The sequence below is a fragment of the Bos taurus genome, chromosome 12 (assembly GCF_002263795.3).
Source record: "Bos taurus isolate L1 Dominette 01449 registration number 42190680 breed Hereford chromosome 12, ARS-UCD2.0, whole genome shotgun sequence".
Taxonomy (NCBI): domain Eukaryota; kingdom Metazoa; phylum Chordata; class Mammalia; order Artiodactyla; family Bovidae; genus Bos; species Bos taurus.
In genome coordinates, this window is record NC_037339.1 from 30922244 (window position 1) to 30947986 (window position 25743).

Genomic DNA, 25743 nt, shown 5'->3' on the forward strand with positions numbered 1-25743 from the left:
CGGAATTATCGTGCAGATTAAGAAGTAGAGTTTTGAAAAGTCTATGTAGTTTAAATTAGTGGGGCACAAGTTTTACGAGTCAATCAAAAGAAGCTTGCTAATAGTACTTTTATTTTCTTAATCACTGCTGTCAAACGAAGTTTGATAAAGTCTCTCACCATGATTCTGTATTTTACCTGACAACACAAGGACTTGAGAATGCTTTATTGAAAATTATTAAAAATCGTAGCTCGTACTTACAAAACACTTGCTACATATCAAGCGTGGTTCTAAGTGGTTCCCCATATGTTAACTAATTTAAGCATCATCAATAACCCTATGGGAAAACACTATTACTCTCCTCATATTAAAAGATGTAGATAGACATACAGAGAGATTAATAAACTCGCCTAATTAGGCTTCCCAGGTGGCGCCGTGGTAAAGGTTCAGGATGGGGAGCACGGGTATACCTGTGGCGGATTCATTTTGATGTTTGGCAAAACTAATACAATATTGTAAAGTTTAAAAATAAAATAAAATTAAAAAAAAAAAAAAAAAAGAATCTGCCTGCCAATTCAGCATACTGCAGGAAACTCAGGTTTGATCCCTGGGTTAGGAAGATCCCCTGGAGGAGGAAATGGCAACCCACTCCAGTGTTCTTGCCTGGAGAGGAGCCTGGTGGGCTACAGTCCATGGGGTGGCAAAGAGTTGGATGCGACTGAGCGACTGAGCACATACAAAGCAGGGTAGGACATACCAGATAATTAGCACCAGGGTTGGGATTTGAGCCGAAGAAATCTGTATTTAGTATCTGTTCTCTTAACTGCGAAGCACCACTCATCCAGTTGTTCAATATTTTAGTTGTCCTCTATTACCCACACTCCTAAATTAGACACTCTTTTATACCATCTGTATTTACTTATATTTGCTGATACCTTTACTCTCAATTTCTTCTTGTCCCTTGGACATTCCACCAGAGGTTTTTCTCCATATATTTGTAATATGTCCTTTTAATGAGTGTCTCTTAGAGAAAAACACTCCTAGTTTTTAAGTCAGAAAACATTTTTATTTAACCTTTGCTTTTAAAGACAGTGTCAGTATAGAGGACTGTGGGTAACTCTTCAGTATCTCTGAGCACAGTGAAGTCACTGACTCTAATACCACAGACACTGAAAAATAAGATTTTACTCTCACTGCCATTTCTTTGTAAGTAATCTAGCCTTTTTTCTTGGATGCTTTTAAGATCTTTTGTCTTTCTTAATGAATGAATTAATTTTGGGCTGTGCTGGGTCTTCATTGCTGCAAGCAAGCTACTCTCTAGTCACAGGGAGCAGGTTTTTCAAAACGGTGGTTTCTCCAGTTCCAGGCTTTAGGCGTGTGAGCTCAGTCACTGTGGTGCACAGACTTAGGTGCTCCTTGGCGTGTGGAATCTTCTTGGACCAAAGATTGAACCAGTGTCCCTTGCTTTGGCAGGTGGACTCCTATCCACTGTACCACCAGGGAAGTTCAAGACCTTTCATTTTTCATGTCCTATAGCTTCTCTGTGTTGTTTCTAGTTGTGGACTTTTCCCTACTTAAAGTCCACTTGGATTCTGATATTTTAGCATTTAAATCTTATCTGTATTTCCTGGAAAAGTCTTAGTCTTATGTCCTTAAATCTTGTCTCTTTATATATGCTAGAACTTACTACACTTCTTTATTGTTTAATATAGTTCTTTATTTTGCATCTCTGCCCTTTTAGATGGTGCTCCAAATAACTCCTTCTGTTCACGACGTCTCTTTTAATTCAGTGGTGTCTAACCTGCTCTGTAATCTTACAAAGTGAAAAAAGAAAGTGAAGCTGCTCAGTCGTGTCCAACTCTTTGTGACTCCATGGACTGTAGCCTACCAGGCTCCTCCGTCCGTGGGATTTTCCAGGCAAGGGTACTGGAGTGGGTTGCCATTTCCTTCTCCAGGGTTAATTTTACAGACCTGTGACAGACCCCAACTGTGGTTGCTTGAAAGAATTTCCCTTTGGATTTCTGTAGTTTGACTATGGTTGTTTTTCTTTGTCCTGCTTCTGGTTTGCTGGGCTTCTTGGATTTACAAGTTGATCTTTTTTCATCAAGTTTGGAAAATCTCTGTCATTATTTCTTCAGACAGCTTTTCCAGCTAAGTGTATAATTTAGGGCAGAACTGAGTTTATCTTTTGGCCCTACAGTGTGGTGAAAGGACCTGGGTTTAGACTGAAGTCCTTTTGGAAAGTCACTTAACATTCTGAACATCCAGTTTCCTCTTCTGCGGGAAAGGAAATTAAAATCCCCACCTTGTGGGATTTCTTTGAGAGTTAAGCAAAATGGTGCTTTTAAAGGATACATAAGGTGTGCAAGTATTAATAAAAGGTGGGCCTGATGGGGTTTAAACTATTTCTTCAGGGAGCCCAAGTTCGAAAAGCACATATGCTCAATTATCCTCTATTAACATCCTAAAAGACTCTTGTTGAATTACCTGGCAGAGAACAGGGAATTTAGGTATACATATACATATACATATATATATAGGCTTCTCTGATAGCTCAGTTGGTAAAGAATCCGGCTGCAATGCAGGGACCCTGGTTTGATTCCTGGGTCGGAAAGATCCAATGGTGAAGGGATAGGCTACCACTCCAGCATTCTTGGGCTTCCCTTGTGGTTCAGCTGGTAAAGAATCTGCCTGCAATGCAGGAGACCTGGGTTCGATCCCTGGGTTAGGAAGATCCCCTGGAGTAGGGAACGACTACCCACTCCAGAACTCTAGAATTCTCCAGTACTGGAGAATTCCATGGACTCCATGGGGTCCATGGGGTCGCAAAGAGTCGGATACGACTGAGCGACTTTCACTTCATATATGTATATTCTTCTGTTGTCTTTGGAGCGGAAAGCACAGGGAAAGTTCCCAGCATGGGCACTGAAGGTCCGGGAACATTGGCACAGGTGAGTGGACACACAGATTCCAGTCATGAGTCATCAGCAGCCCGCCTTTTCCCAGACACTGACCTGTGGGCAGGAGAGCCAGTTTGTTTATCCTTATTACCAGATGTGTGCGGCACAGGAGAGAATGCAAAATGAATGATCTCCATATCGTTACAGACTGTGTGACAGCAAAACAAAATGGTTGAACCATAGTACAGTTAGAACTCACATCTTCTGGTATTCTCAGTTGCTGTTGATTTCATCTGAGAAGTGTTTGCTTTAGACCTGGGCACTCTGTGCGTAATTTTGGGCACCAGAAAAACAACCAAGTCATAACTGGTACACAAGGTCTCCCATGGACTGCTTCTTTCCTTTATGTGGGTGGAACACTAATGCCAGCCTGGAAAGGTCGGTTCACTGTGAGGAGAGGTACCCATCTTGGAGAAGAAGGCTCCTGAGGAATCACCTGTGATAGGTAGGTGGCAGTCTACCTACCCACTCCCTACTAACGCTGGAAATGAATGGGACTGGATGAGGAAAGATGTGCAGATGAGGGGGTCAGTGATGACATGAGTCAGAGGCAGAACAAGAAGATGCTCGCCAGGTGAGAGGGTGGGAACCTGGCCGCCACAGGCATTTGCGTGCTCTTTCCTTCTTTAGGGGTGAATGAGTATAAGAATGAGTGGAGGTGCTGCTCAGGTGGTGCTGCTCAGGTGCAGCACCTGATGCAAATAGATGTTGCACATGTTGCAACATGTGTCTGCTTTGCATCTATTTGCATCTAACTGTTTCTTTTGAATGGCAGTACATCCCATGAATGGGGAGATGGAAGGTCAGGCGCCACTGTAAACATACTTAAGTTGCCATAGTGTCAATCAAGGTATTTTTTCTTTGTTTTAAAAAATTCTACCCATAGTTAATTAGGAAGTCAATGGTTAAATTGACTGCTATGTCAACATTTTGCATATAGGGCTTTTAAAATAATTTTTATTTAGTTTTAATTGAAGGATAATTGCTTTATACTATTGTGTTGGTTTCTGCCATACATCAACATGAATCAGCCATAGGTATACACATGTCCCCTCCCTCTTGAACTTTCCTCCCATCTCCCACCCCATCCCACCCCTCTAGGTTGTCACAGAGCACCACTTTGAGCTCCCTCAGTCATACAGCAAATTCCCACTGGCTATTTATTTTACATATGATAATGTATATATTTCTATGCTACTCTCTCCATCTTCTCCTCACACAGGACTTAAAAAATTTGATAATAGATGGAGAAATATACCGTGTTCATGGATTGGAAGAATCAATATAGTGAAAATGAGTATACTATGCAAAGCAATCTATAGATTCAATGCAATCCCTATCAAGCTACCAATGGTATTTTTCACGGAGCTAGAACAAATAAGTTCACAGTTTGTATGGAAATACAAAAAATCTAGAATAGCCAAAGCAATCTTGAGAAAGAAGAATGGAACTGGAGGAATCAACCTGCCTGACTTCAGGCTCTACTACAAAGCCACAGTCATCAAGACAGTATGGTACTGGCACAAAGGCAGAAATATAGATCAATGGAACAAAATAGAAAGCCCAGAGATAAATCCACGCACCTATGGACACCTTAACTTTGACAAAGAAGGCAAGAATATACAATGGAGAAAAGACAATCTCTTTAACAAGTAGTGCTGGGAAAACTGGTCAGTCACATGTAAAAGAATGAAACTAGAACACTTTCTAACACCATACACAAAAATAAAACTCAAAATGGATTAAGATCTAAATGTAAGACCAGAAACTATAAAACTCCTAGAGGAGAACATAGACAAAGCACTCTCCGACATAAATCACAGCAGGATCCTTTATGACCCACCTCCCAGAATATTGGAAATAAAAGCAAAAATAAACAAATGGGACCTAATTAAAATTAAAAGCTTCTGCACAACAAAGGAAACTATTAGCAAGGTGAAAAGACAGCCTTCAGAATGGGAAAAAATAATAGCAAATGAAGCAACTGACAAAGAATTAATCTCAAAAATATACAAGCAACTCCTGCAGCTCAATTCCAGAAAAATAAATGACCCAATCAAAAAGTGGGCAAAGAACTAAATAGACATTTCTCCAAAGAAGACATATAGATGGCTAACAAACGCATGAAAAGATGCTCAACATCACTCATTATCAGAGAAATGCAAATCAAAACCACAATGAGGTACCATTTCATGCCAGTCAGAATGGCTGTGATCCAAAAGTCTACAAGCAATAAATGCTGGAGAGGATGTGGAGAAAAGGGAACCCTCTTACACTGTTGGTGGGAATGCAAACTAGTACAGCCACTATGGAGAACAGTGTGGAGATTCCTTAAAAAACTGGAAATAGAACTGCCATACGACCCAGCAATCCCACTGCTGGGCATATACACCGAGGAAACCAGAATTGAAAGAGACACGTGTACCCCAATGTTCATCGCAGCACTGTTTATGATAGCCAGGACATGGAAGCAACCTAGATGTCCATCAGCAGATGAATGCATAAGAAAGCTGTGGTACATATACACAATGGAGTATTACTCAGCCATTAAAAAGAATACATTTGGATCAGTTCCAATGAGGTGGATGAAACTGGAGCCTATTATACAGAGTGAAGTAAGCCAGAAAGAAAAACACCAATACAGTATAATAATGCATATATATGGAATTTAGAAAGATGGTAACGATAGCCCTGTATGCGAGACAGCAAAAGAGACACAGATGTATAGAAGAGTCTTTTGGACTCTGTGGGAGAGGGTGAGGGTGGGATGATTTGGGAGAATGGCATTGAAACATGTATATTATCATATGTGAAACGAATCGCCAGTCCAGGTTCAATGCATGATACAGGATGCTCAGGGCTGGTGCACTGGGATGACCCAGAGGGATGGGATGGGGAGGGAGGTGGGAGGGGGGTTCGGGATGGGGAACACATGTACACCTGTGGCAGATTCATGTCAATGTATGGCAAAACCAATACAATATTGTAAAGTAATTAGCCTCCAATTAAAATAAATAAATTTATATTAAAAAATACATAGCTAAAAAAAGAAAACTTGAGAGTTCTATATGAGAACAGAGAACCTCTGCCCTGCACCCTCCTCTCCCCAACCCCAGAGAAAGAAAAGAAGAAATTTATATTTCTTTGTTCCTTGTGACAATCACTTAGAATACCACTCAGTCAGCCTGATGAATGATCAATGGTTAAGTAATAAGCTATTCAGGGTAACTAATGACTAACTCTGGTGACACTTACATAGGAAACTTAATAAGAGACAGAATATTCTCCTCAAAACAAGCAGAGCAGAGGTCCCAGCTTGATATCACTACTGTGCTGAGTTATCAAGCTTGACCCAGTGGGAGGGTGTGGGGTTGGGCTGCCTGAAGCGACTTGGTGTGGAAACTTCTGGGAAGCAACCAACCAAAGGGGAGAGTCCACATGTCCGGGTCAAGGCCGGCCTGGAAGGGGAAGGGCTTTTCTCTTTACAGCCAGTTTTCTCATATGGCATCCTTCAGTCCATGGGAGAGGAGACTGATTAAAAGAAGGGTAAATGAGAACAGTTTCTCTGGGCAGTGGGAACACAGGCAGTGCTGTCCTGTGGCATGGTGTCCTGGGACCATGTGATAAAACCAGCACAGTTGGATGCCAGGCTTGTCTCCCTACCTGGGGCTGGATCAGAGCACAGGACAGGTGTGCCCAGAGTGGTCACTGGAGCCGGATGGTGGTAACACACGAAGAACATGTGGTCTGGATTGTTGCTTATGGCGGCTGTGTGATTCTACTTGGCAGCTGGGCTCATTTCAGGCAGTAACACAACCTGACTCATCCCTCATCTTTCCCTTAGTCCTGAATCCATAAGTACCCCAGTTACTTGACTGCTCCCCTCCCCCTCATCCCATGTTGGGGGACTTCTCTGGACATAGATCAGATACCAGGGGCAACACTTCTGGATGCCTGTCTTTTAATAACAGGTGGCCATCCCCACTGCCAGCACCCTGGGACCCAAAATCTGAAGCCGTCCTCTCAGGAAATATGGGGTGTGTACCTCACCCCGGAGCCTAAGGTACATCATCAAAAGTGGTGTATTTCTATTTACAGAGACACCTAGAGGAGAATCACCTCGTAAAAGTTGCTCTGGAAAAGTCCAAAAGTAGATGAATAGCTTGTGACCATCCTTCATGACAAGCTGTCTACAATGTCATTCTGTACTATGATTGGGGAAGATGGGGGAGAAGGTAGTGGTGGGTGAGAAGTCCATACCGGGGAATAACTGGATGCCTTTGAGGTAGAATAATTTCCACCTGACTACTTTGAGCCACCATGATGTCCCCCCCCCCCTTTTTTTTTTTGGCATGTGAGATCTTAATTCCCCGACCAGGGATCCAACCACGCCCCCTGAAGTGGCAGCGCGGTGGAGTCTTAACTTCTAGACCACCAGGCAAGTACCGCCATAATGGTCTTGGAATGAACTTTGTCTTTGCTACACGAACAACTAACATCTGCTTTCATCATTGCTTCTTTAAAGAAACTCCCGGCTAAGGCTCAACCATGCAGGAATTATAAGAAGCATATTTAACAAGCATGATGCTGTAGGTACCAGTCCATTAGAAGGGGTAAACAGTGGTCCAGTTGAACTGGTGCTGACCAGCTGAGGTTGAACCCTGCCTGTCAGGACGGCACCATCTCTATTCATCCAGCACCCAGTGCAAGACGATCAGACGTCCCTCTAGGCTAGCAGCTCTCAAAGGAGGGAGGGCAATTTCTGCCTTCTAGAGGCTTTTTCCAACATCGAGGGACATTTTTGCTTGTGTAAGGGTGCAACTGGCACCCAGTAGGTAGAGACCAAGGACTCTGTGGACATCCCTTCCATGCACAGGGTGACCCCCTGAAACACAGCTTTATTTGGCACAAAACATCAACAGTGGAGCGCATGAGAGAGCCTGCTTGCAGTAATGTCCTTCTTCTGAGTTGCCCATGCTCTGGATTCTAGCAAAGCTCTTGCAGATGGGATTGCGGGCTAGTTCCTACCCCCGTGCCAACTTAGGGAGGGTGTGGTGTTGGTGCACCATGAAAAGCTATCTGTAAATACCATTGCTCCTGTGGCTCCCCCTCCACCCTCCTTAGTGACTCCTCTTAGGAGCCAAAGAGTAAAACAAGTGCTGATAAAGTCATCCCTCTGGTATTTGCTTGTATCAGTGGAGCATGCATTAGGTGAAAATCATTGATGAGTATTAACAGTAATCAGTAGCCTTTATGGAGTCATATTATTATAAGCCAGGCACTTCACAGGGGGCTCTCATTATCTCAACTCTTTCAGCAGTTCCTTAGAGATCCCATTTTTCAAATGAGAAAACTGAGGCCCAGAGAGCCTCAGTTACCTGGTGCCAGTCCCACAGATGCTCTGTCTCTACTGTCTGTGTTCTAGGCCACTGCACTATTGCTGTGATGGCCCATGCTCTGAGCAGGGAAGTTCAGCACAAACCATGAGGCCACAGAAGTTCAAGGTAGGAAGGGATGTTGAGGGATATGGACAGAATGTTTAGAACCTGAAATGTCTTTGCATAAAGGTTGTACTTTTGCTTGACAAAGTTAGAAACATCTGGAATGTTAGTGTTAGTTGCTCAGTCGTGTTTGACTCTTTGCAACCCCATGGCCTGTAACCCACGGACAGATCATTGTCATTCATGAAACTGTTAGTCGCTCAGTTGTGTCCCACTCTTTGCAACCCCATGGACTGTAGCCCGCCAGGCTCCTCTGTCCATGGGATTCTCCAGGCAAGAATACTGGAGTATAGTATAGCCATTTCCTTCTCCAGGGTATCATCCCGACCCACAGATCGAACCCAGGTCTCCTGCATTGGCAGGTGGATTCTTCACCATCTGAGCTAACAGGAAAGCCCCTGATGAAACATCCGGGGTGTTAGGGTGAGCTGAGACCTCATTCTTTTTTTATCCTAATATAGCAGGAAAGCGTTATCTGTGATGAGAGCTTTCAGAGTGCAGTCACCACTGTGTCTAGGTTTGATTGAAAATGGTGTATCGCCACACCAAGTGGCACACCCTTTTAGAAATCCAAAGAACGGGATGGTTTTTGTCAAATCAAATTTCTGCAGGAATAAGCTAAGCCCTATGAATGATGGGTTTGATCCCTGGGTTAGAAATACACCCTGGAGAAGGGAATGGCTACCAACTCTAGTATTCTTGGCAGGAAAATCCCATGGACAGAGGAGCCTGGTGGGCTACAGTCCATGGGGTTGCAAAGAGTCGGACATGACTGAACAACTAACAGTTTCACAAATGACAATGATCTGTCCGGGGAGCAGTTTCCAGGTGCCACACAGAACCCCAGGATTCACAGGTGGGGGCCTTACCTGGTTGAGGGGAAATGGAAAAGAATCAGAAACCTGGCTCCAGGGCTGGTGACACTTTCTTCGATTTCATATCTTCCAATGAGAAGGCGGAGGAAGGGACAGTAGAAGCACAGAGGAAAAGAAGATGAGGTCGGGGGCAGCTTGAGTTGTTGACCCCCTCCTTTCACAGGTGATGCAGCCCAGGCTCATGGCCACGTCCAGCTGATGCCAGAGAGCTGTTGTGCCTACTGGCCTCTCTGCTCACAGTGGGGACACCAGCCTTCTGCAGTTGGACCTTGGTGTTCGTCCCCATCTAGGGCCAGCGCTCCTTGTGTTGGCAGCATAGCTATGACACTGCACTGTTTGAGACAAGGAGGCGTCGGAGAACCTCGACGGCTTTCCCACCTTCCACACTAGGCACACGGGACAAGAGGGAGGAGAACAACTGTGGGAAAACACTGAAATCGCTACAGATTGCTAAATAACCCCAACAGAGGCATGGGTCTTCTGTGGTGAGGAGTTCAGCGCTGTCAGCGCCAGGGCCTGGCTGCGTGTGCTTCCCTGTGGTCCTGCAGTCTCGAGACTACGTGGCCTCCAAGCATAATTAGTTTTCTGCCAGTTCACATTCGTTCTTTCCTACCAGGGAGCTGCTAGCTAGAGGGCCTTGTCACAGAGGGTCTCCTATCGCCTTTCTGAAGGCGAAGTCTGCTGGGTGGGACTGCTGAACTGGGCACATTGCCGAAAATCTCCTGGATTACGATGACCCATACATCCACCAGGGCCTGGAACACTTGATCTCAGAATTTACAAACACTAACTCTATGTTCCATGTCGGCCACACAAGCAGAGCATCTCTACAATCCATCAAATTTTGTTTTACTTAAAACAAACAAACAAAAAATCCCACAATCTTATTTCAGGCACTAAGGGATAGTCTGCTAAGAACACAGGTTTATAAGCTCCAAACAGAGGTGAGATAGCGTGCAGAAAACCCTACAGGAATGAAGTGGTAGAAAGTGAAAGTCGCTCAGTTGTGTCCGATTCTTTGCAACCCCATGGACCATGGAATTCTCCAGGCCAGAATACTGGAATGGGTAGCCATTCCCTCCTCCAGGGGATCTTCCCAACCCAGGGATCAAACCCAGGTCTCCTGCATTACAGGCAGATTCTTTACCAGCTGAGCCACAAGGGAAACAGTAGAATTCAGATTCAAATCCAGATCAAGGGCAAAGGCAAACCAGGCTTCTTTCTGTCTGTCTGTGTCAGCGTTAAGGAAACTCTGGGATTCAGGAAGGTGGGATTCAGACGGTGGGATTCTCCTCTGCACAGGAGACCTCCTTAATGCAACTTGAGAGCATCACATCACCGACAGACAGTTCCAATTGAAACGTACTGTTTTAAAACAACGCCTATGCAGTCACTCACTATGATTTGAGCACTGTTCCAAGTGGGAAAGTGAAAGTGTTAGTCCCTCAGTTCTGTCGGACTCTTTGGGACCCCATGGACTGTAGCCTGCCAGGCTCCTCTGTCCATGGAATTCTCTAGCCCTGTGCAAAGTGCCTTGCAAATACTAACCTATTTTTATGCATTCATGAAAACATTTCTGAAGCTGGCACCCTGCAGTTACACGCTTTATAAATGAGTAGTAATAGTGTATGGCACTCTGTGACAATATTGCTCTGTGACAATGAGCCCCCATTACTGACCAAGGACATTTGTTGGGGGGGGGGGCAGGCGGTTAGGAAGTGTGGAGAGTATTTAAAGGTCGTGGACACCACGCTATGGTTTTTCCTTCTTTCCTACAAAGTTAGGAGGCCGGAAGGATTAATTTATGACCTACTTACCTCTTTCATGTCAAAGGTTACTGGAGTTCTAGAGATCGTGATTCTTGCTTGGGTTTTTGGAGCAAAGAGGAAGCCTGCGAGGTGAGCACGGGGGTAATTCGGTCTCTGCTACCTCCCTCCTGGGGACAGCAGGTGCGGAAGTAACCTCGGTGACATGCCTGCAAAGGCAGGCGCTAGTCCCGCCGCCGGGACACAGGCGCACTCGGGCTTTCTGGTTCTTCCTGACAAGGGGCGAGGATGTGATATTTATTAAAAATAGGCAATAGTCATAAATATTCCGATGACAAAGAAAAGATTTACAATAATACTTAAAAAAAACCCAAAACACCTTCACGTGTCTCCCCAATATTTTCATTTAAGAGGAGGCAAACTGGCCGAGAGCGTGGTGTCTGTCCACTCGCTGGGGCCCGTGATCGGGGGTGGACAGTCCGGGGCGGGGGGTGGGTGTCACACCAGCTTGGTCCACGCTGGGGTGGGGGCGGGGCTGCGGGTAGGGGCGGGCGACGGCCGCCGCGTCTGCAAGCGCCGCCCACGGCGGGGGAATCCCAGGCCGGGGCCCCGTGCGCGAAGCAGACGAGCCCCGCCCCGCGCCCCGCCCCCACCGCGGTCGGCCCCGGGAGCAGCGGCCGCGCCGCGCTGCCATTGGTGCCCGGCGGTGACGCGGGCCCGCTGGCCCGGGCGGCGGGCGGCGGGCGCCGGGGTGGGCGGGCGCAGGGGAGGGCGGGCGCGGGGCGCGGCTGATGAAACTCGCGCGCAGGATGCCTCCCGCCCTCCACACTTCATTCACTCCGCGCGGGCAGGTGTGAGCCGCGGGTCCCCTGCTAGCGGAGCGCGGGACTACCAGCTGTCGGCTACACCAGCCTCCGATCCCGCGCGCCGTGCCTCCGCCAGATCATCCGGCAGTCCCACCGATCCTCGGCCGAACGTCCGTCCAGTCCAGCTGCGCCTCTGTCCGACCGAGCGTCCATCAGTCCAGCCCTGGCTAGGGCGTCTGTCCAGCGACGGTCCTGCCCGCATCCTGCCTCCCTGCCGGTTCGGTGAGTGCCCGGCCTGCCGAGTCTGGGTCACCTTCGTAGGGTGGGGTGGGGGGGGGGTGATCCCGGCGCTGCGTGGGGCCGCGGCAGGGCAGCGCAGGGTCCGCGCGCGCGGGGGGTCGGGGGTGGGGGTGCGCTGGCACTCTCTGGGTGGGCGCGCGGGCCGGGCTGGCAGGCGGGCGGACGGTGCGCGCGGCCGGTGCCCATGCGGCTGTCTCAGATACGGAGTCCATTTTGCTTCCCTGAAGACGCGGCGTGGTGCATGATGCAACACCCCGTGAGTAAGCGTGGGCGCCCTGGCGCCTCGGGGTGGGTGCCACGCGTGCCCTGCCTGGCACTGGGCGCCGGGACGCACCGGTGGTTACGGGGCCGGAGCGGGTGGGTGGGCGCGCACAGGACTCGGCGGGCATCCGGGAGACCTTCCCTTACATGGCGCACAACGGAGCACCCCACCCCGCCACGAGGTCCGCGACGTGTCATCGGCCGCGCGTCCGGAGCCAGCCCCGGGGGGGACGCGGGGTGGTCCCGCGGCAGGTGGCCGGTTGGTGACGGCGCTGCGTACCCCGTGCACTGGCCGCGGCGCCCACCTCTATTCCTCCCTGGAACCCCTGTAAGTTCCCCGGCCTGCCTCCACCTCGTACCCAGTCCCCCACGGGGGGTTACTTAGGGGAAGTTCCCACCCCCCCCACCCCCACCCCCGCACCGGGTGGGCTTCCTTGTGACCCGAACTGACCTCTCCGGCCGGTGATCACGGCTCCCGTATGGTTTTTTTTGGTGGGAGGAAGTTCCGGCTTCACCGAGACGACCTATTCTCCGTGTGTTCCTTTCTACGTAGTAGAAAACTTCCCAGGCCAGGCGGTCGGCGGTCATCCTGAGACCTGTGTGTACACAGCAGCCTCGCGCTGTAGTAGTACTACCGCCGCGTGCCCTGTTCGCTGGTCTTATCCCTTTTCCGTGGCTCTGAGAACCGGAGGGGAGAGGTGCTTGACCTGTGTGATTAGGACAGCCAGGCAAGTGCCCCTGGAAGAAAACCACACTGCCCAGCACCCACCCTGAGGCTCTCAGGTGTAACCTGGAGTAGATTTTATTCCAGACTCCTCGACAGAGGAGGGGGCCAGGGTTTCCATCCCAGGTGTATTTCCCTAAATGAGCTCTTAAACATATGACCGGGGAGAACTGTGTTTTGGCCTCTGGCAGAGCTTCCTCATTGTGCTTAATTTGAATTGCAATTTCTGTGGGATTTATCTTAACAGTTTCTTGCCACTTGTGTGTGGTTCTGATATTAGGAAACCATGATACATTTATCCCCACCCCACCCCAACATTTTTAGTTGATCTCAGTGGAAATTATTATTTTTACACTGAACACACCCATCTGTCATTAAAACGAAAGGCCTTTAAGTCCCACAGTCAGAATAGAAACTTAGGGGGACAAAGTAAACAATGGATTCAAAGAGTTTTGAAAGGTTTTAGCATATTAAGATCATGTTTAATTATTGGAGATAAAATTTAAAGCGTGCCAGAGGAGTTTTCACTTGAACAGGACAAGCATGAATAGAGATCAGAAATGTACTCTCGGTTGTTTAAATCTGGATTGAGCCACATGGATGCTCTTATGCATATAATTATTTGCTTTAAAGGAAAACAGGGCTTGAAACATGAGATTGCTGGCCTTGGGGAGCTTGTTTTTTAAGACACATGTTAATTATATCTGGTAGAAGCTTTCATTCTTTGATGGAATTAAACACATGTCTACTGACTGTTCTAGTCTGTAGTTTCTTGTCTACTCAGGCCAGTAAAAATATGTAATTATGTTGGAGGGCCCTGCCTTGTGTCTAATTAAATTAATCCCTTTCATTATTAACCATGTATTTGGAGGTATTGGTCCGTTAATCCCAGGGAGGAATTTGAAGCTGGAATAAGTGTGTCCTTGTTTGGGGAAGAAACATTTTCCTCTGACCCTGGAGTTGTCTGGACTTCCCCGATGGCTCAGACAGTAAAGAATCTGCTGGCCAATAAGGAGACACAGGTTTGATCCCTGGATTGGGAAGATCCCCTGGAGAAGGCAATGGCAACCTGCTCCAGGATTCTTGCCTAGGAAATACCATGGGCAGAGTGGCCTGGCAGGCTACAGTCCATGGAGTCTCAAAGAGTCAGACACGAACGAGGGAGTAACACTTTGGCTGGAGTTATCTGGGCCATAGGCATCTTCTGAGATGGCCATTCTTCCACCTGGAGTGCATCTGCAGACGGGCCCGCCCCCATCTGCTCCAGCTGAGGGCAGGCCCCTGGGACGGGAGGACTTGACTTTTTTTCTCAGGGACGGAGAGTGGTGGGCAGCTGTCCCAGAGGGCCAGGGTCCCTTCAGACCTGGTGTGGAGAAGAGATGGGGAAGGGGCGGGCACAGAGGCGGGCAGGCCAGCGCAGAGGCTGGTAGTCAGGTCTGGGAAAGAAACGCAAGTCGAGCTTCCTTCTGCGCAAGCGAGAGTGACCGTGTGTCACTTCTGTGCAGGCTGGATGGTGGCAGCTTGGACAGGGTGGAACTGGTAGAAACGTGACTGGTTGAGCTCTGCGCCATCTGTAGGCTGGTGTCCTCGCTCCCTCTGTGGATTTAAAGGAAGAATCCAGGTGAGGCCGGAGAGGTGGGTCCCAGGAGAGCGGAGCCACCGTCCTGGTGAGGTCGGGAAGAGCGTGTTGGGAAGGACTTTGTAACAGGCACAGCTGGCTTTTCTCAGACCCTTGCATGCTCACAGACAGGACTGAGCCCCACCTGCCCTGTTGCAGTCGTGTGCGATACCCCGGCCTCCTGTGCCCTCCAGAGGGCTTCCGGGCTGTGGTTAGTTGGTCGGCCCCGCAGCGGGACAGCAGCCATGGGGTGGGCCTGCTTTTTCATTCCTGGTCTTCAGGATGCCTGCCTTCCAGGGGTTTCTTGGGCTTGAGGCCGCTGGCCCTGGGCTTCAGGCTGAAGTTGTATCCACCCCCAAGGTTTTAGGTCACTTCCAGTGGGAGGAGAAGAGTAGCCTTTTTGGCGGCAGGTTATCAGCCCTGTAGTGACTTCAGCGGCTTCTCTTTCTCTGTATTCTGGTATTCCCCCCAAATTCCAAAGCAGCTTTGACACCAGCCACCCCGACACTTATGCAAAGCGAGTCACAGCCTACCATGGTGGTTCAGTGCGTTCTGTGAAGCTGCTGGAAGGACGGGCAGCACGTGGTGAAAGGACTGGGCGGGCTGCTGTCCTCATTTCCCTGCAAAGGTGTCACGATTCGCTCATCCAGGGGACACAGGCCACATGTTGGAATAGATTCTGACCTGAGGTCCCCCATCACGCCACACATGGGTCTGTCACTTGGCTTTTCCTCTGGTTGTTATCACTAGCAGGGGAGGAGGGGGCACCGCCAAGTGGTAGATTCGGGGAAGAGACCACGTCAGTGTGGAGTTCGAAGGCTTTACAGCTTCAGTGCAGCCTCAGATCATTGCCCTGAAGTGAGGATGCTGCTTCCAGGAGCTGGGGCCTGTGGTCCATTGCCAAGAACGGGGTCCCCGAGGCCCCTGCGGCCAGTTCCGTCGCATCTGTGTGCGGCCTCTGGAAGGTCCTGTGGATGGTCCAGCCCCTGCAAACGTGTGAAGCCTCCCTCTCAGCTTTGTAATGATGCAGTGACTCCTCTGGGTAAATACCAAAAGACTGGCGTGCCGGATTGAGTGTGCCTGTGTGCTTAATCGCTCGGTCGTGGCTGACTCTTTTGCAACCATTTGGACTGTAGCCCACCAGGCTCCTCTGTCCTTGGGATTATCCAGGCAAGAATATTGGAGTGGGTTACCATTCCCTCCTCCAGGGGATCTTCCCGACCCAGGGATTGAACCCGTATCTCCTTCATTGACAGGCAGATTCTTTACCATCTGAGCCACCAGGGAAGCCCAATAAAGGTACTAAGTCAACACATTTAGTGTCTTTCGTGAAATAAGTTCTTTCCTCTGCCAGCCTCCTGATAAGTGCAACCAGAAGTCAAGCTCCAGAAAGGCTTCACAGGCTCCCGAGAGGGTGGGTTTAAACAGAGGAGGGAGAAACGAGGTCTTGCGTTAGCAGGACAGTGTGGATTTCCACCCTGTCTCCCTTTTCCCGGAATCACCTTTCCCCTCTGGACGCAGTTGTGTCCTTAACACTCTGTCTTCCTGCCCTAGAGCTTCCAAATATCTGTGCAGATAAGATTCCTGTGTAGGAGAACCAAGTGCTTTCCTACTTACGTAGGAGTAGAGGCTGCTGCGCACGTGCTGGGCACACAGCGGGCTCTGCCTCGAGACCCGCTTACGGTGCCAATCCCGGGCGGCCCCCCCACCCCCGCTCTCCTCATGGCCCCCCTCCCCAGAGCGGGCTCCACTTATCTCTAAAATGCCTTTTTCTAAGATGTTTCTCAGAGCCACATTTAAATTCTTTTCTGTATTGCCTGCAGAGTAATTGACTCCTAGTACCCACTGTGTAGGGTTGAGGGGATTTAAATGAGGCCATAATCCAGGTTATGCACCTCACATAACTCTGATACACACCAAGTGCGTCATGTAAATATTCGCTATTATATTGGAGAGAAAGCTCAGTTCTTTGATTTCAGCATGGAGAAAAACAAAATCTGCAACAGCTTTGTTTTGCTCGCCCACTTTCCCGAGATGTTAACGTGTAGTCCCTTCTCCTTGGAGCTGGGTCCGCACTGCAGGGGGTGGTGAAGGGCCTGGTGTCAGGGAGGCCGGTTCTGCAGATCTCAGATCCACAACCTTGGGTTTGAATCCTCCTCATGTCTCGGGCTGGCTTCCCTGGTGGTTCAGATGGTAAAGAATCTGCCTTCAATGCAGGAGACATGGGTTCAATCCCTGGTTGGGGAAGATCCCCTGGAGAAGAAAATGGCAACCCACTCCAGTATTCTTGACTGGAGAACCCCCTGGACAGAGGAGACTGGCGAGCTACAGTCCACGGGGTCACAAAGAGTCAGACACGACTGACGAACACTTCCACTTTTTTTCCACGCCTCTGGGAGGCAGAACTCCCGGCCCCGTTCTCAGTGTTTGCCTGCCTATGTCTGTGTGCACGTGCCTATATGTGTGCTTGAGTGAGAAAGGCTGTGCATGTGTGTCTGTTTGGAAGGTGTTCACCCTCATCCATCCCAATCCCAGACATTTTGTCCAACTTACCCTGAGGGCTTTGGGGTTAAAAACTTGGGCCATGTCTGTTTCCCACCGTTTTTCCTCCTTCCTGGAGGGGTGATGTAGATCCTTGAGAGGGGTGGGGTGGGTGGGTGGGTGGTGGGCCATCACTGGGGATGCTGGCGAGGGGAAAGAAGGGACCGTGGTCTGACTGGTGTTTCATCACATCCTTGTCACCGTTGTCTTCCCACCCGTGAAGATGCTTGTGCTGACCTTTTCAGGTTGGCACGGAAACGCTCTCTTTCTCTGAATCCTTTTATCTGCCCAAATCTTTTTATTTGCCATTAACCAAAGTCTCTTAGACCAAGTAGGAAGGAAGGGAGAGGCCCTGGGGCTGAGTAAGACTCAGACTACAAGCCCTTGTGAGCGCTCACTGTGGGCTTCGCGCTTTCTGTGTTTTTTATTTAATCCTCACAGCCACCCAGTGAGGTCAGTTCTGCTCTTTGGCTGATGGGGAGGGGGCCTGGAGAAGGGATGCAAGTTGTTAATGGGCACAGGTGTGGGTTGTAAGCGGCAGAGCGTGGATTTGCCCCTGGGACCTAGCCACAGGGTCCTGACACCGAATGTGCCCAGGGCCGTGGGCATCACGGCCTTGTCTGGGGCTGCAGCTGTCTCGGGGCTGTGGTTTGGCATCCGTGTGTGCGCGGGCCTGAGGTGGGCCCTGAGATAAGCACATGGACCTGGAGAGGCGAGGCCCCCCGGGCTCTGTGGGTTCCAAGTAAGTTCTGGAGGTGCAGGAGCCAGCTGTCCCACCGCTGTGGGGCGGCCCGCGTTATTTCTGTATCTGCCCCTGCGTCTTTGGCGTGCAGCCCTCTTCTCTCTGAGCCCTGGCTCCTGGTGCAGCTGGAGCTCTGGAGTCCCGGGACAGCTGTGCTAGCCAGTGGTCAGACCTGGCGCTGGCACGTGTGTGACAAGGCTGGGCCACGTTCTTTGTGGGTCAGCAGCAGTCTGGCGTTGGCATCACCAGAGCTGGCTGGATGTGGGGCTTCTGGCCAGGCCCCGGGGAGCCCTGCTTCTCTGGTCTGCATCAGTCCTCTCTGCTCCGCCTCCAGCTCTGCTGGGGTGGGGGGCTCTCTGCAGGGGCTCTGATTTGCAGGGAAGCGTGGTTTCCCTCCCGGTTCTGCCCCCGCCTTCTCAAGGCCGGTGGCAGTGGTCCTTGGGCCCAGATCTTTACTTCAGTAGTGTGGGAGGTGGGGCGGGGTCTCCTTCCTTGTGAGATGCTTCTTTGACACCCTCAGAATGCTGGGGACGGGGGCTGTCTGAGCCAGGGTAGCCAGGGTAGCAGCAGTCCTGGAGAGACTGGGCCCCAGTGGCTGGGACCTTGGTCTTGTCGTGAGGCCTGGAGTGCTGCCTGCCTCTCTCCTCTCTTCTTTTACTTTTCAGCTTTTCATGAATAATACTTCTGACTTAAAGAAAAAGTTGCAGGAGTTAGAGGAGCTCCTCAGTTTTTTCAAATCACCCGTTGCTTATATTTTATTCCTTTTTTCTGTTTATCTGTCAATCAGTTAATCTACACACACACATATATGTATTTTTTCCTGAACCCTTTCAGAATAAGTCGAAGACATCATGTCATTTGATTTACCGCCCTGCAAGCTTCAGTGTGTTTCCTAGTAAGGTTATTCTCGTTCTCTTACATGAGCACAGTACGACATCAAAACCAGGAAATTTAACGTTATGACATTGTCATCTCGTCCACAGTCAACTTTCCGTTGTTCAAATAATGTCCCTTCCATGTGCGCATAGGTAGCTTGTTTCTGTTCCCTTTTTCGGGAGAGGCTTTTTCAATGGAACTGTGGTCTAACTTTCTCTTATAAGCCTCTTTAAGGAAAAAATGTTTTCTAAAAGTTAGACTGCATTATTGTGAAGAACTGGGAAACTACAGAAAAGTAAGAGGAGGAGGACACGAGGAGGCCGAGCGCCCGGCAGGTTAGCGGGCTCGCGGGAAGGTGGGTGGTCGGAAGTCTTCAGCTCAGGGCGACCTGATCCCTCAGACCTGCACCCCGAACACGCAGGGCGGGAGCCCCGAGCAGAGACTTGGGGCCCCCGGGCAGCAGGCGCCCTGTCTGGAGCCGAAGCTTTCACGCCCCTGCCCACCCCCTGGCCGGTTGCCCACCTGAACAGGCAGTTAACCCCCTCGGGGTGGGGAAGGGTGGAGATCATTATTAAATACCCAGAACTTGTTCACGACTTGAAAAGAAATGTTGCAGGCCCTCTCTTGTCTGCTGTGAAGCCCTGACTCCCCAGACTCAGCAGAGGGTAGGGGCATGGGCCTGCAGGAGAGGCTAGTGGAGAGAGAAAAGGGGACACCCTAAATTGTGCATCCTAGTCTTTGCTGAGGTTCCCGGGGAAGGTTCCAAACTGCTGGATGAGGCGTGGATCTTGCCTGTGCGTTTCGGTTATCGCAGACATCCCCTTGATCATCACCAGCAATGCCCCCAGGGCTCCACTCTGCCAGCTTAGAAGACCTCCTTACTGGGTGGGGCTGGTTTCTTAGGACCTGGCTCCCTGGCGTTTGTGCCTCAGTTTCCCTGGGCTGTGAAATCCACACTGTGTGAGAAAGGGCCTCTGAAGGCCACGATCAAAAGCCTCGAGTATTTTTCCAATGTTTGTTTTTTCTTCTCCCGCACCAGACCCTCTCCTTGAAGGAGCTGGCCTGGAGAGGGGCTGCGGTGGGCAGCCGCCCAGACTCTGCACGCCCCGCTGGGGCCGCGGAACTCCTAACCTGGACCGGCCAGGGCCGGAGGCTGCTCTTCAAAGGAACCCTTTGAAGTGCAAACATTTCCTTTCCTGAAAAGAAGGGAAATTGAAATGAAAACGTATTGTTCTGTGCAGACAATGTTCTCTTGGATCAAAGAGGGAGTAGGGCTTATAAAAAAGGGAGATTCACGAGTTGGGCCTTACCGTGGCCCACGGGGAAGCCGTGACCGTGTACTTGCCCTCCGTCCGTGATCGGTAAGGTTGTATCTTCCTTTTCCCCGTTAAGGTCCTAAATCTGGGTCTAACATGCTGTGTTTAGCTGCGTCTCTTGTTTGCGTTTTTATCGTGAGGTCAGTGAGCGTTTGAAAATACCTTTGGGCAAATTATGACACTGTCCATGTGGAATATTATGTAGTCAATAAAAGTGTTTTCAGGGAACATCTGATCTTATGGGAAAAACTTTACTGTTAAAAGTGAAAAATTTTCAATTTTTCATATTCAGTGTTATCTCAACGAGTTGCCTGTATTTGTACAGAAAGAAAACACTTAAAAATCAGGCTTTGTTTTGTTCACTCCTGGGCATGTAGCCCCTGAACGAGTGCTTAGCAAATGTTTGTTGAAAGAATTATTTTTATAATTAGTGAAACAGCAGTACAGTTTAAAGTGGGGTGAAGGCGGGGGAGGAGGATGTCTTTAAATGGATAACCAACAAGGACCTAGTGTATAGCACAGGAAACTCTGGTCAATTTATGTGGCAGCCTGGATGGGAGCAGAGTTTTGGGAAGGATGGGTACGTGTATGACTGTCGACCTGGAGCTATCACAGCATTGTGAATCAGCTATACCCCAATATAAGATAAAAAGTTAAAAAATAAACTATGCTAAGATAGAAAAAAAGGAGGGGTGCCTTTGAGCTATGTAGTAACACTTTGGCAAGTGGAAAGAACGAGAAATTATTCTAAATTTAATTTTAAATTATTTTTAATTAACTCTGCCCTGGCATCTTGATTTGGGGTTTATTTGGGGCTTTTTTTGGTACAGACACGTACCACCTTTTGTGCTTTGCTGCAGACCGTCCTGTGACGTTTCTGTTTTGGGAATAATCAGGTCTTGTTGCAAGGAGGGGTTTTCCTGGGTCTGGCCACTAGGCTTCTTCACAGATGGGGCAAGATGACAGCCTCTCACGTGCTGTGTCTGAGGCTCTTTGCATCGGCCTGACCTGTCCTGTTGTTGGGAACTTTGCTTGACTTGCCAGAAGCGTCTCATCTTCGAGCATCAGTGCTACCAAGCTACAATGGTAGGCTGTCTGCCGCCGTGTTTCTGACTTAGAAAGTCCTTTAATAACGCAGCATCTCATTCCAGAGGTCAGCTTGGAGGAACGACCCTGGTCTCAGGGATTGCATGTGCCTGCCCCGGTGAGGGCATTTCGTTCCTCCTTCCAAGGGATGCCGGCACTTGGGTTTCAGAGCCCGGTCCACACAGGGCTCTGGAGGCCCCTGGGGAAGGCATCCTTTGGGCTGGGGAAAGGCTGCTGGGGCCCGTGGTTGGGTGCCCCTGAGGGTGGTGGCCGTCTGTTCCTTGGCTTCAGTCTCTAAGAGGAGATAAGCTGGCATGGCTCAGGTGCACACCCGGGGACACGCGTGTTTATATAGAGATGAAGACGAAACTTCCCCCGCACAGCACGTGTTCTTGGACCTGCGTGTGCTCTGAGAATTCTTACTCTTCTCTGTGGCCTTACAGACAGCCCTGGGGGCGACTCGAAGTTTGCAGGGAGAGCTGGGCCTGGGAGGAATTCTCTGTCCACACTGGTTTGGACAAAGACAGTGTGAGGGTAAAAAGGTTTCTTTTTGTGGTGACTGAGGTTCTCTGACTGAAGTGGACATTATTCTGTGTGAGGACTCCCCAGAAAGCAGACAGGGGCACAAGGCAGGATCTGTGTGCATTCCCGGGGTGGTTTGTGCTGATGTAGACGTGGGTCGCTCTGTCCTAAGCTGACCCCACATGCTGGCGTTTTGAAGGTGGCCTGGCTGGGCTGTGTGATTTTTTTTTTTTCCAGGGATGGCACAAACATTTGTTAATTTCAACACTTTGACTTTTATTCAGTGTGATTTGAGGAAGAGCCCATCTGAAAGGTGAGCCTTCTCTTTCAGAGTTGAGGATTTGTGGGAAGAAGAGTAAGAAAAGACACTCTTCTTGGAGACGTTAAGTTTTGGACTCTGAGGTCTGATGGATTAAAATTGAGCAGGGCGTTGAAAACACAATATTAGCAATAGCAATCATACCATTAAAGTGTTCTTCTTGAAAAGGTTGAATGGATTTTGTTCTCTTGCTTGAGAAGTGTTTGAATTTTTTTGCTAAAAAAATTAGTATTCTGTAACTTACAAATCTGTATATGTAATTTATTGTTGTAATTCTTCAAACAACTGTAAATCAAGGGAATTGATGTATGGAACAAAAGCACAGGGACAAGAGAATTGGAACAGGATAAACTGCCTAGGTTATTGAAACAGTGTACAAATATCTGTCCTTGTTTCTTGTAACTCATTTTACTTACTTTGCTTCTCACCAAATTTAAGGATTGAGAGTGCTAATTTATAGTCTTATTAAAATTCATTTATAAGTTACAAATATCATCACCACTGTTGTTACTATTTGAGAAGAATCCTCAGGAGCTTGATTTTATGCTGTTATATATGTTATTATTATGTGAAATAGGAGATAATCTGTAATTGTAATCGCATAACATATCTCCCAGGGACTTCCCAGGTGTCGCTAGTGGTAAAGAACCTACCTGCCAGTGTAGGAGAGGTAAGAGATGTGGGTTCGATCCCTGGGTTGGGAAGATCCCCCTGGAGGAGGAAATGGCAACCCACTCCAGTGTTCTTGCCTGGAGAATTCCATGGACAGAGGAGCCTGGTGGGCTACAGTTCATGTGATTGCCAAAAGAGTCAGACACGACGGAAGCAACTTGGCAAGCATGCATACAATGTGTCCCTCATAAATCTATCACTTCAAATTTTTAGCAGCAAATTTGGTCTTTGTAGAAAAAACTTTGTTGGGAGACATTTCTTTCTCCCTTGAGGGCAGTCTTAGGAAATGTTAGGCAAGAACATTCCCCAATTCTGTGAGTAATCTGTATTGAAGTGGGAAGAGCATCTCGTGAGTGTCAGAGTTTGATGCACGCAGAATTTTGGAAAATTATCGGATCCAATTTGCGCTAGGATTCAGTCCTCATCCTTGAAAGACTCTTGGGTCTGTGGTCTGATGAGTTCTGGCGAGAGCTCAGCCACCATGAACTTGTCTACAGCTCCCAGAATCGCCTGGAGAGCCTCCGGGTGGCGGGAGATTTTGGAGCCTCCTGGGGGTTGCTGGCTCAGCGCCCTCGCCCCCTGGCAGGGTCTCCCTTTCCAGCAAGGTGTATGGCTGTGCACAGGCCAGAAACACTGTCTTGCCCAGGTGAGGCGCTGGCACCCAGGATGGAGGGAGAGCTCTGAGGCTCTGCAGGAGGAAGCAGCATGGTCCCCAGTTCCAGCGAGTGATGGTGCAGGGACTTCTCCTAGAACCGCCGTCTCCCCCAGACTGCCTCCAGCCAGCAGGGCTCCACGGCTCACTTTAACATGCGTGTGGTCCGTGGGCTTCATCCCGCTCCATGCAGACTCTCTTAGTGTCTGGACCTGCAGAGTGTGCACTAATAAAAATAGAAATTTAAACCGAGGGGGCAGGCCTCACCATGCCTGGGCAGATGGTGCACAGTACAGGAGACCCACGTTGCCTTGTGCCACGTGGCCTCTTCTTTGCTACAGTTCGCCTTCCACCCATAACTGAAACTCATGTGTTGGTGCAGGCGGGGCAGATGTGGCCGCAGGGGCGACGTCAGGATGGAGAAAAGGAATACAGGTGCATTAAGTGTGTAAGTTTGCATGAGATCCCAGGGCCTTTCACATCCTGAAATCAGCCCTCCGGCCCTCCAGTGTCTCAGATGCCTGCACACAGACCCAGGGATCTCCCAGGCCTGCAGGTCTGCGTCTGAAGGCCAGGGGCAGAGTTCCTAGCAACTCCCCATCCTCTCGGGTCACTGGCATCTGTCAAACTCCTGGCAGCCGGACCTCATCAAGGAGACCTCAGTGGTGCTTGGACCACAGTCCCCTGAGGCCAGGCTCTGGCACCCGGAGTGGAGCGTGGTGTGGAGCAGACACTCAGAAGATGTCCTTTCAGGAACCCAAGCACTTGCTATTCCTGGACCGTTTATTTGGGCGCCCTTGTGATGGGAGGGGCCAGGGCCCATTCATCTCTGACCGGCCTGGTTATCTGTTTGCCACCAACAGCAGAGAGGAAGTCGTGAGTCAGGCTGCAGGGGTGGAGCTCCAGCCGGGGAGAGGCCCTGGGAGGGGACAGTACGGCCCAGAAAGAGCTGCGAGAACTCCGTGTGTGGGCCCGCCAGCAGCTCCCTGCCTCAGTTTCCCCATGTGGAGAATGGGGACAGTAATAGCCCCCACGTTGCAGGCTGTGCTGAGGATTCAGGATGTAAAATGAGTTTAGAACATTGCCTGGTGTTCATGCCTGTGAGCTCTAGGTCAGGTTGGTGTGCAGAGGGTTAGTCTTCAGGAGGTTTCTGTCCAGAGAAGAGCCCATCCCAGGGGTGGCGGTGGAAGAGGTGATGGAGGAGGCATGGACTGGTATGTAGGGTATCCCTGGAGGCTGCGGTGGGGCTAAGGAGAGGCTGCCCCTTGTTCTCTCCTAGTTGGGAGGTTCTTAATGGAAGAGGAGCTATCAGGACCTTTTGTTACGGGTCCGGTGTTGCTGGACCTGGGGCGGGCCGGGAGGCACGGTGTTAGGGCCCCCTGCTCCTGAGACCTCAGCCCAGGACGCCACTTGGAGAGGTGGGGCATAGGCCCGGGTGGGCGTGCAGGTGCGAAGCCCCTGCAGTTTCCTTCCGTCGGCCTTGGAGGAAGTTTCCAGAACGGACTGGTGCTCAGGTGTGGGTCCATCCTCCCCCGGCAGCCCTGAGGCCCCAGGGGTGTGGCCTTGGTCACTGGCCTTTGAATGGTCAAGGGGAGCTTGGCTGTCTTTGACAACCGTCCAGGTGGGAGCTTCTTGCCCAGTGCATGGATTTGTGTTGGGGGATGAAAGGCAAGCTTGGCCACCAAGCAGATCAGCTTCTTCTCAGCAAGCTTTAAAGGCGGCCTGTTTCCTCACTGCACATGCTGTGGAGACGCCATACTGGAATAATTCTTCAGTCTAAATGTCCCCCCCACTCCCGGGGAGATAGCAAGGGGCACAGTGGTGGAAGTGGAGTATTGTTACATTCAGTTGTAGTCGGGTTTTATTTTTGCTTTATTATCTGGCTCATTAATCCACGTGTTCATTGGAAGGCTAAATCGTACATAGAAACATCATTGATGTTTTTTCTTTAAAATTTGGAACTTGTGATCACTTCTGTAAAGAACCATGAGCCATTACCGGATGTTCTTGGAGGGCTGTGGACGGCAGTGTCCATGGCAGGGTCTGGTGGGGGTCGAGGTGGGGGACTGACCCCTGCCCTTGATCCCATGATCGTTAGTAGCTTCTTTTATATCGTCACCACAGTGTTGTTTCTCGGGCAAAATCAGATTTCATTCCTGGCGCCTCATGCAAAGTGTCTTATAAACAGCTTTCCTCCTCTCTTCTGTGTCTGGAGACATTATTTATG

The 25743-nt window shown here is 49.7% G+C and overlaps 1 protein-coding gene and 1 long non-coding RNA gene across 6 annotated transcripts in view; one reads left to right on the forward strand and one right to left on the reverse strand.

Annotated features, from left to right (window-relative positions):
- Window positions 1–14348, reverse strand: part of LOC107132982 (uncharacterized) — a 33289-nt gene extending 18941 nt beyond the window's left edge. Inside the window, exons 1-2 of the long non-coding RNA XR_001501498.3 lie at window positions 12900–14348; window positions 11133–11353 (exon numbers count right to left, since the gene is read on the reverse strand). This is a non-coding gene — a long non-coding RNA (uncharacterized lncRNA). The remainder of the gene's footprint in view (window positions 1–11132; window positions 11354–12899) is intronic.
- The window catches only part of SLC7A1 (solute carrier family 7 member 1), a 62558-nt gene continuing 48717 nt past the window's right edge, over window positions 11903–25743 (forward strand). For 4 of the 5 annotated variants that reach the window (XM_024999940.2, XM_024999942.2, XM_024999941.2 and 1 more), the window contains exon 1: window positions 11903–12169. The gene's annotated coding sequence lies outside the window, so the exon portion shown is untranslated. Of the gene's footprint in view, window positions 12170–17465; window positions 20311–25743 lie in introns of those variants that run through there. The other variant, XM_059892099.1, reaches the window with a different exon arrangement.